Source organism: Poecilia reticulata, chromosome 18 (genome assembly GCF_904066995.2).
Source record: "Poecilia reticulata chromosome 18, P_reticulata-male-v2, whole genome shotgun sequence".
NCBI lineage: Eukaryota > Metazoa > Chordata > Actinopteri > Cyprinodontiformes > Poeciliidae > Poecilia > Poecilia reticulata.
Window position 1 is genome coordinate 8,456,151 of NC_088847.1, and position 8,130 is coordinate 8,464,280.

The 8,130-nt window shown below is 34.5% G+C and overlaps 1 long non-coding RNA gene across 1 annotated transcript; it reads left to right on the plus strand.

Annotated features, from left to right (window-relative positions):
• The first annotated feature begins 3,607 nt into the window (after positions 1-3,607).
• Positions 3,608-7,612, plus strand: LOC145548806 (uncharacterized). Its single transcript, XR_014084801.1, has 4 exons — positions 3,608-4,005; positions 4,987-5,127; positions 5,371-5,463; positions 5,791-7,612. It is a non-coding gene; the product is annotated as an uncharacterized LOC145548806 (long non-coding RNA).
• The last annotated feature ends 518 nt before the right edge of the window (positions 7,613-8,130 follow it).

Here is an 8,130-nt window from a genome sequence, read left to right on the forward strand (position 1 = left end):
AACGAAGTGTTTCAGTGAACATCTTATATCAAGTCACGAAGAACACATCTACATGGATTCATTTTATTTTTAAACCATCTTTCTACGTTTTAAGTATTGCACTAGAAGTTTAAAATAACTTCCTCAATTTCACAAAAAAAGTTAAAAAGTACTCTAACTTGATGTAGTTCTTACAGAACCTGTCTGGTGATATGGGAGAGGGATAGAAAATACCCATGACTTAATATTTTTATTGGAATGACTTGTTAGATTTGTGTACACAGTTTTAGTATCTTGTTTCGACAACTGAACGACTTGTTATAATAAAGTCATTCCCACAAAGTAAGTCATGGCCACAAATGAAACAAGTCTAATGAGTTATTAAGTCGTGGCCTTTTTTTTCTCCCATGTCACCAGATGGGCCTCATAAGTTTCTGGCTTTAATTGAGAGCTAATGCGCTAAATGCGGCAATGAAAACATTTGTCTAATAAGTTCTGATGTAGCGAACTTTCCCATGCACTGGTGGGTCTGTGCCTTACCAGAGGCACGAAGATCAGAAAAACGTCAAAATCCAAACCTCTGCATTGGGGGGAGGATTGTCATCTTGGGGTCCAAAGAGAGGCTCTCCAGGCTGGGATACGAGTCGTGGAACGCCTCCATCCACTGGTGAGTTTGTTGGCAACGTCCCAAAGAAAACAGTAGTTTGAGCAAAGTCACTTCACAACAGACTGTTTTTAAAACTAACAACCAACAGCATACAGCAGGACCAGAGAAGAGATGTGGACTGAAGGAAGGTTCTTCCCTACTGTTCGCTGCAAAGCTGTAGATCAACCATGAATTAACACTTCTTCTTCAGTTGTACAACTGAGCATCTGTTTGCTGCCAGTTTTACGAAGTGCAAGCGTGAACACTGAAGCGGGGGCGTGGCCAGGCGCAGCTGATTTGAATTTAAAGTGACAGGAGGCTCTAAAACAGCTCACTCTGAAAACAGCTCAAACTAGGCAGAACTGACCAGGTGGAATCTTGTTATCTGAAAATGATTTTGCGCAAAAAAAAAAAAAAAGAATTTGTTTTGCATTACCAACAGATAATGTTGGTAATTATCAACATTGACCTATTTGTTCAAGGAAGCGTAATAGGTCACCTTGGAAGTTTAGAAGCAAAAATATTGTTTTTCCATTTAAGGTTTCACTTATTTCAACTAATATGTTCAAAATAATATACATTCTTTATTAAAAAAAAAAAAACATGAAAAAAAGAGTGAAAGTTGAAAAGACGGGTATAGGGAGCTCGTTTTGATTCTGCGGTTGTGTTCAAGGGGAAGAGATGGGATTCACTACCCGCCTATTCACCCATAAATCAAAGGTTCATCCAAATGTCAGCGCAGCATTACTTTTTCCTCTAGTATGTATTCCTCCAGGGCTCAAATCATTTGTATTTATGAGACAAGCAGTGAGACACGGAATAAAGGAAACAAAGATTTAACGTCATATTATTATTCTGTGTTTATGGTCTGTAGGAAATTTTACAAGCAGCAGCTGCCCATGGCTGGTTTATGGTGAAATGAAACGGCACTCGCTGAACATTCACAGGGTTGGAAACGCAGCTGCAACCATTGCTATTTGTATGTTTTGCAACAGTCAGAGTTCTAGTTTGCTTAGTTATTACTTATTCTTAACAACATGCATATTGGCAGAGTTAACTTAAAAGAAACGCTGAGTTCCTTTAAATCAAGGCTAAAGCCACACCTGTTTAGAGTTTCCTTTAACTTTAGAAATTGACCGACATATTCCACGTCTATGATGATTTTGATGATGGCACTCGTCAAAATGTAACGTTTGACACAATAGTCAACTGATTTTATGGTTTCTTATTCTTGTGTTTTCATGACGTAAAGCATTTTGAATTGACTTGTTGCTGAGATGTGCGGTACAAATAAACTTGATTAATTGATTGATTGATTGACTATTGTTGGTCAAGTTAGTTAGAATAATTTACCCAACAAACGTTTCCAATGCTGCCCTGTTAGTAAGTACACTTCCTATGTACTTAGTTACTACCAGTTACTATTACTTTAGTTACTATAGTCACTATGACTGACTAACTTCCTGTTTTTAGATACTTACCATTAGATACTTAGTTACTCATTCATTAATACCAGAGGGGGTTTCAGCTAAATTTCATCATATTGTTAGTAAAACATGTTGATTTTAGCTGAAATAAAAGCTGAAACCTTCATTACTTTGGCTCTCTGAATATGAGACGTTAGGATAATTTTAAGCCGACACTAAAAGGCTTCCTGCAGGTTGGTTTTATTTACTGGAGTCATAAATTAGCATTTGAGTAATAAAACAAACAAAAAAAACCAGATTGGACTGCAGAATATTGTCAATGTCAAAATGGACATGAAATATCCTGACAGAGTGAAATATTCATTAATAAATATGTGGATTTTATTATCTCTAATGTTTAAGCCATTACACTTATAGTAAATTAAAGTTAGTTGAATTGAATTTAAATTGATTCAGTGTTGGTTTAGTCTTATGTCTTATCGTAACTGGGATTTGAGTTGACCAAAACTACAAAGATACAAATTTTACAAAGCGACAAAATGACCATTGTTGGTTAATAATGATAATGATTTCCTCCTCACCCAGTCGCTAAGTCTGAGCCCAGCCACCCCACAGAGCACATGTGTCAAACTCAAGGCCCGGGGGCCAAATCTGGCCTGCAGTAGCTTTTTATGTGGCCCTTCAGACTCCAAATTATATCAATAAATCCCTCCAACTTTTCACAAATCTGCATAATTCACACAAAATCAACAAATCCCTACATTTTTTCTGCCTATTTTCTCAGGATTTGCCAAAGACATTGGGTTTAAGTGACTGCTGCCTTACCTGATGTCAGGTTATAGTCCATGACCGATACGGTAATTAATAAAAAGCCACTTTCAACATCATACACTTCTGTAAGTATTGTGAAAAATCGTGACAAACATTTCTAAATTAGCATCACAAAATCTTGGAGGAACAGCTAATTATTGATATTTTATCAGTTTAATTGGTTTTAGCAACACATTCTGGTGCAAATGTCCCTTTAAGAATGTTCCAATTTTTTTGGGCCCAAAATGAAAATGAGTTAGACACCCCTGTTATAGCGGAAACTTATTTCAGCTGCTTGAAAGGTAAATGTTGTGTCTGCGTCGTTGGTATTTATAGTTTTAATGCAAAATTTCCTACCATTTCTTTCTTTTTTTTCTTCTGGGATATTGGTGGTCTTTCTGGGAATCCAAACCTCGTACATAACATCAGGAGAGGAAGACTGTCTTCATGTGGCGGTGAGGAATTTACAGAAACCATGGAAATACAGAAATAGAAAGTTGATGGTCCAGAAACGGTTACATGTGTGAACGTGTGTGTTTCCTTTTCCAAACATCCAAACTGAAGTCTGATGAAACAAAGTATTTCAAACAGCCGTTTATATGCAAATCACTCTGGCAAGCAGGATTCTAATTTAATGGTTGTGCACATAAAAGCCCCAACCAAATGATTTGCAGTGTTTGTCCCATGATGAGGTAAAAGTCAGAGTGAACTGTGTGATTTATTGTTCTTATTCACACAACCACACTGAAAAAATTAGAATTGGGGGGTTTTTGAATTTGCACAAACAAATTAAGTTAATACTACACAATTCAGTCATCTTTCTTGTATTTACACAATTGAATAAAGGACCATTTACTTAATTACCAACAATAATGAAACTACAAATTTTTCTTATGTTGATTTAACGTGATTAAATTAGATTACTAAAACCATTGTAATCATGTTTTATCATTACCGGAAATGATGCAATATAACGAAGACAATAATTAAATATGATTGGACAATAATAAGAGCGGGCTTTTGAATCTTAACCAATAAGAAGACAAACCAGATAATTTTAAAGATATCGCGATTGCCGCGCAGTTTCTTCTGACTATTCAGCCACAAGAACACAAGACACATTTTTGGAGGTGGACCGATTAGGTAAGTGATCTAAATATTATTTTTTATAGTTGGGTATTTTCCACAAAAATTATCATTCTGTATGAGAAGTCATTTGTAAACCTTCTGCATGTTCTTTGGTTTTCACTTTGCTAGCTGCCGTTATTAGCACCGGGGCTTAGCTCTAGTACAGATCAGTACACCATAGTTTATCAATGTAGTCCACAAAAAACAGTTGTTACTGATGAAATTTGTAAGTTGTGTGCTTGGGAGAGAGTAACGAGGCAGTTTTGATAGCTCGACAAGCTAGTGAAAAGCCACTAGCTAGTGAAAAGCCACTAGCTTTCAAAGTGTCGTGTTGCTTTTTTTCCTCATTGCTACTGAGTCAGTTATTTAGACTGGCTGTAGCTGTTGGAGTAATGGATTCAGTGTTCTGTTCTTAGTATGGACTCAGTGTTTTGTTCTTAGTATGGAAAATGTTTGCATGTCTTGTCGAATCATGGTAAACTAACGGAACCGATGTCTGTTGTTATGGTAACGGGTCTGCATTTAGCGTCACTGACAGAGCGACACAAATAAGAATAAGAGGGATTTTGAGTACTTCGATTGTTTTCTGGTTATTTTTCCGTATCTGTGGTGCATAGTACGTTAATAATCCCCTCCATCTCCATGCTTCGTTTTGCTAATGTAATGGTTCTACCACCGCGGCAGCGGCGCTGTGTGGACGGCGAGGCTCGAAGCTCCAGCGCGCTGGTATTGAGCTCAGTTTTGAGTATAAATTCAGAATCTTATTTGAATCCAAATGTCTTCCAGGTGCTCAAGTCTTGTGTAAAGTGCCCTCTGTAAATATCTACTAAGAAGTGTAGATGGTGACGTATGTTTTTCTTAAACAATATTATACATGGTTTTCTTTTTTTGGATGTAATGCTAATCTAAGATGTCTAGGCACATTTACTTGACTGCAGCAGTGACTGTTACAAGTGTTGAACATTTGAAGCTCATTACTTTGTGCTCTTTTTTTAGATAAACGCTGAGTTTAAGAGAATTACCACCACACCACTTCAGTCAAAGTTCTTGTCTCAGCTGGATCTCCATTTTGACAACCTGATGAAGCTGATCAAAAGAAGAGGACAGCTTGGACAAATTGTTGCACAAATGGAGGATGTAAGTGACATAGCCACAACACAACTATCAATCTTTTTGGATAAACTTTTTTAATGTAGAAAATTACATTTTCTTGTGTTAAATGTTCTCACCTTGTTAAATGAACTTTTACACCTGCTTGTTTTCACTCCAACCTCTAATTTTATTTGTATGTCTTCACTTTAAAACAGTTGTGTAAAATAAATTGTTAAACTTCAAGCATAAGGCTTGAAAAAAGATTCTAATTCCATTAATTGTTTTCAGTGTGAAGATGTTGATGCTGCATGGCAGTGTGTCATTAAGGAAGTCTGCATGTATATGGGAGAAGATCCAGCCAAGCTCATCCAGGAGTATGTGGTATGTATCTATATGTGTATTTACACAACTAGAGATAGATAAATCTCTCTAAATATAGAGAAAGATTTAGATCTGTACATACATAATTATTTCTATCTAGATTTAGATTTCTCTAGATATGTATATATCTCTTTCCACATGGATAGATACATCCATCTATGTCTATCTCTACATTTAGATATACTTGAGATATCTATATTCATCAAAATTTACGTTGATCTGTCCAACCTTTTAGAGATAGCTCTTATAGAGAAAGGTCTATCTATCTATATAAATAGATGCATCTAGGTCTAGAGAAAGAGATTAACTTGTCGTCACTTCACATAGGGTGTGGATGAAGCTACCATTGAAGAGGCTATTGGAACCACCACCATCAGCGTTTTTCATCTGAAAGACTTCATCACATGAAGACATCAGGATCGTCCATGAACGCATCGGAGTGGTGTCCAATTTGGATAGTGTGCCAACAGCTGCTGTAATACTTGAAGGACTGATATATGGACTGAACCTCGCCGACCCTGCTGACCTCCGCTACACTTTTGAGGTGTTACAGAAGATAACAATGGAACTGGATGGAGGTGAACTATCCAACAAGACATTATTCCTTAAAATTTTTTATTTAATAATGTTCTAATGTTCACTTTTTGTGTTTTCTGTTGTTGTATTCCTCATTGCAGGGCACAATTTTATTATTTTTTAATGACTAACTGCAGAAATATGTACACGGTCAACTATTAAGTTGCCGTATGTGATATTTATAAGCAATAGGTTTTTCACATATTTGTTTAAACTCACTGATATTTTATAGTAAACAGTAAAACATGAGACTGATGATATAAAAAAATTAAGCTGTGTTATACGGACTTGACATAATAATTTTAACAAATATGTACAAAAGAATTGTCACAAAAGTTACATTTGGCAGCATGTACGTTCAATAAAGTTGATAGAAATCTATCATAAACCTGACAGCATCTGTCATGAACAGGAAGGAGTCTTTATGAATGTCTGACTGTTATGAAGTGTCATTTAGTAAATAATGACACTTTAATGCAAAGTTGGCACTTTTAATGCAACGTTTGGAGCAACTTTTCATTAAAAGTGTCATTATTTACCAAATGTCACTTCATAACATTCATAGACTCTTATGTTCATGACTGTCATGTCAGTCTTGTTCACCCTGTCAAATAAAGTGTTAGCCAGATTTCTACAAACTGTTTGAACATGTATTAATATGAAATTAATGCTGCAGTATGTAACTTTATAACTTTCTTTTTACATATTGGTTAGAACTATCAGTACGTTATGTCTGTATAAGACAAGGCTCAGTTTTTTCACTAATTATCTGTGATGTTTTATTGTTTGCAATGTAATAATATAGTGATAGTTTAAACAAATTACAAAAAAATAAATAAATTCTCAGGGGAACATACAGCATCTTAAAGGTTGACCTTTAACATATCTCTATAAAAGATTTAATGATTTAGAAAAGTATCAGCATCATACATGTTCAACTTTTTTGAACATGTATGATGTTCAAAAAAGTATTAATCTCATGTCAGTCATATGGGCACCCTGTCAAATAGTGTTATTGAAATCTGACTTACTTTTCTACATAATCTTGTATATCTCTTGTACAAATATGTTCCAGATTAACCTTCAAACCTGCCGTGTGTAACTTATAAAAACTAAGTTCTTTAAAAACACTTGTATAAAATTTCCCTCGTCATTTACAGTAAAGCAAGAGACATAAACTGGAAGAAATCCAGCGCTGTCTTCAACTGACATGACTTTGTTATAATTTTGGCAAACATGTAAAAAAAACATTTTGCTTACTTACATACTGCAGCTTCAATGTCATGTTACATGTTCAAAAACATTGTTAAAATCTGAAATACTTTTCTATATCATGTTAAATGTGTTTTATAAAGCTTAACTTTTATATTTTAATATCCATTTTATATCTTAAATATTAATATATCAAAACTTGATATCATTTCATATCTTAAATAACATGCTTGTTAATAAAAACTGTATTTCAGGTAAGACTCAATTTAAAAATGTTCTGTGTCTTAAATGTAAAAAATGTTAAATACAAAATGGTGATTTAGGAATGTTCATTTAAATAAAGTTCAATTGTTCAGCAGCACTTGCACTTTGTCTTTCTTGTCAAAGATCTGTTTCTTTTTTATTTAATTTTTTACATTAGAAAGGTATATAGATAACTTGAAAAAATTAAGTAGGATTTAAAGCTGTAACATGTGTTCCAATAACATGATAGAATTGTGTTGACACAACACAATTTCTTTGAGTAATACTGGCAATGAAACATAAGCTGGTGTTATTCATCATAATTGTGTTACTAAGACATAAAAAAAGTTATTGATAATACATAATATATTTACATTATGGTAAGAGATAAAATGTTTGTAGTTTCAACTTAATATTTTCAAGTAATCTCAGGTAAATAAAATATGTTGATTTGACAAGCTTTAAGTATTTGAGGGAAAGAGGGAAAATATGTCTGTTCTACTTATTTGCATTGTGTGGGACCGATGTACACAATAAAATTAAGTAAACTGAACAGCTTTTTTCTTTCAGTGCAGGCATGTTTACAATGTAACTTTTGTTATTTTACAGATGTGTGTTCAGGCAGTAAATCCACTA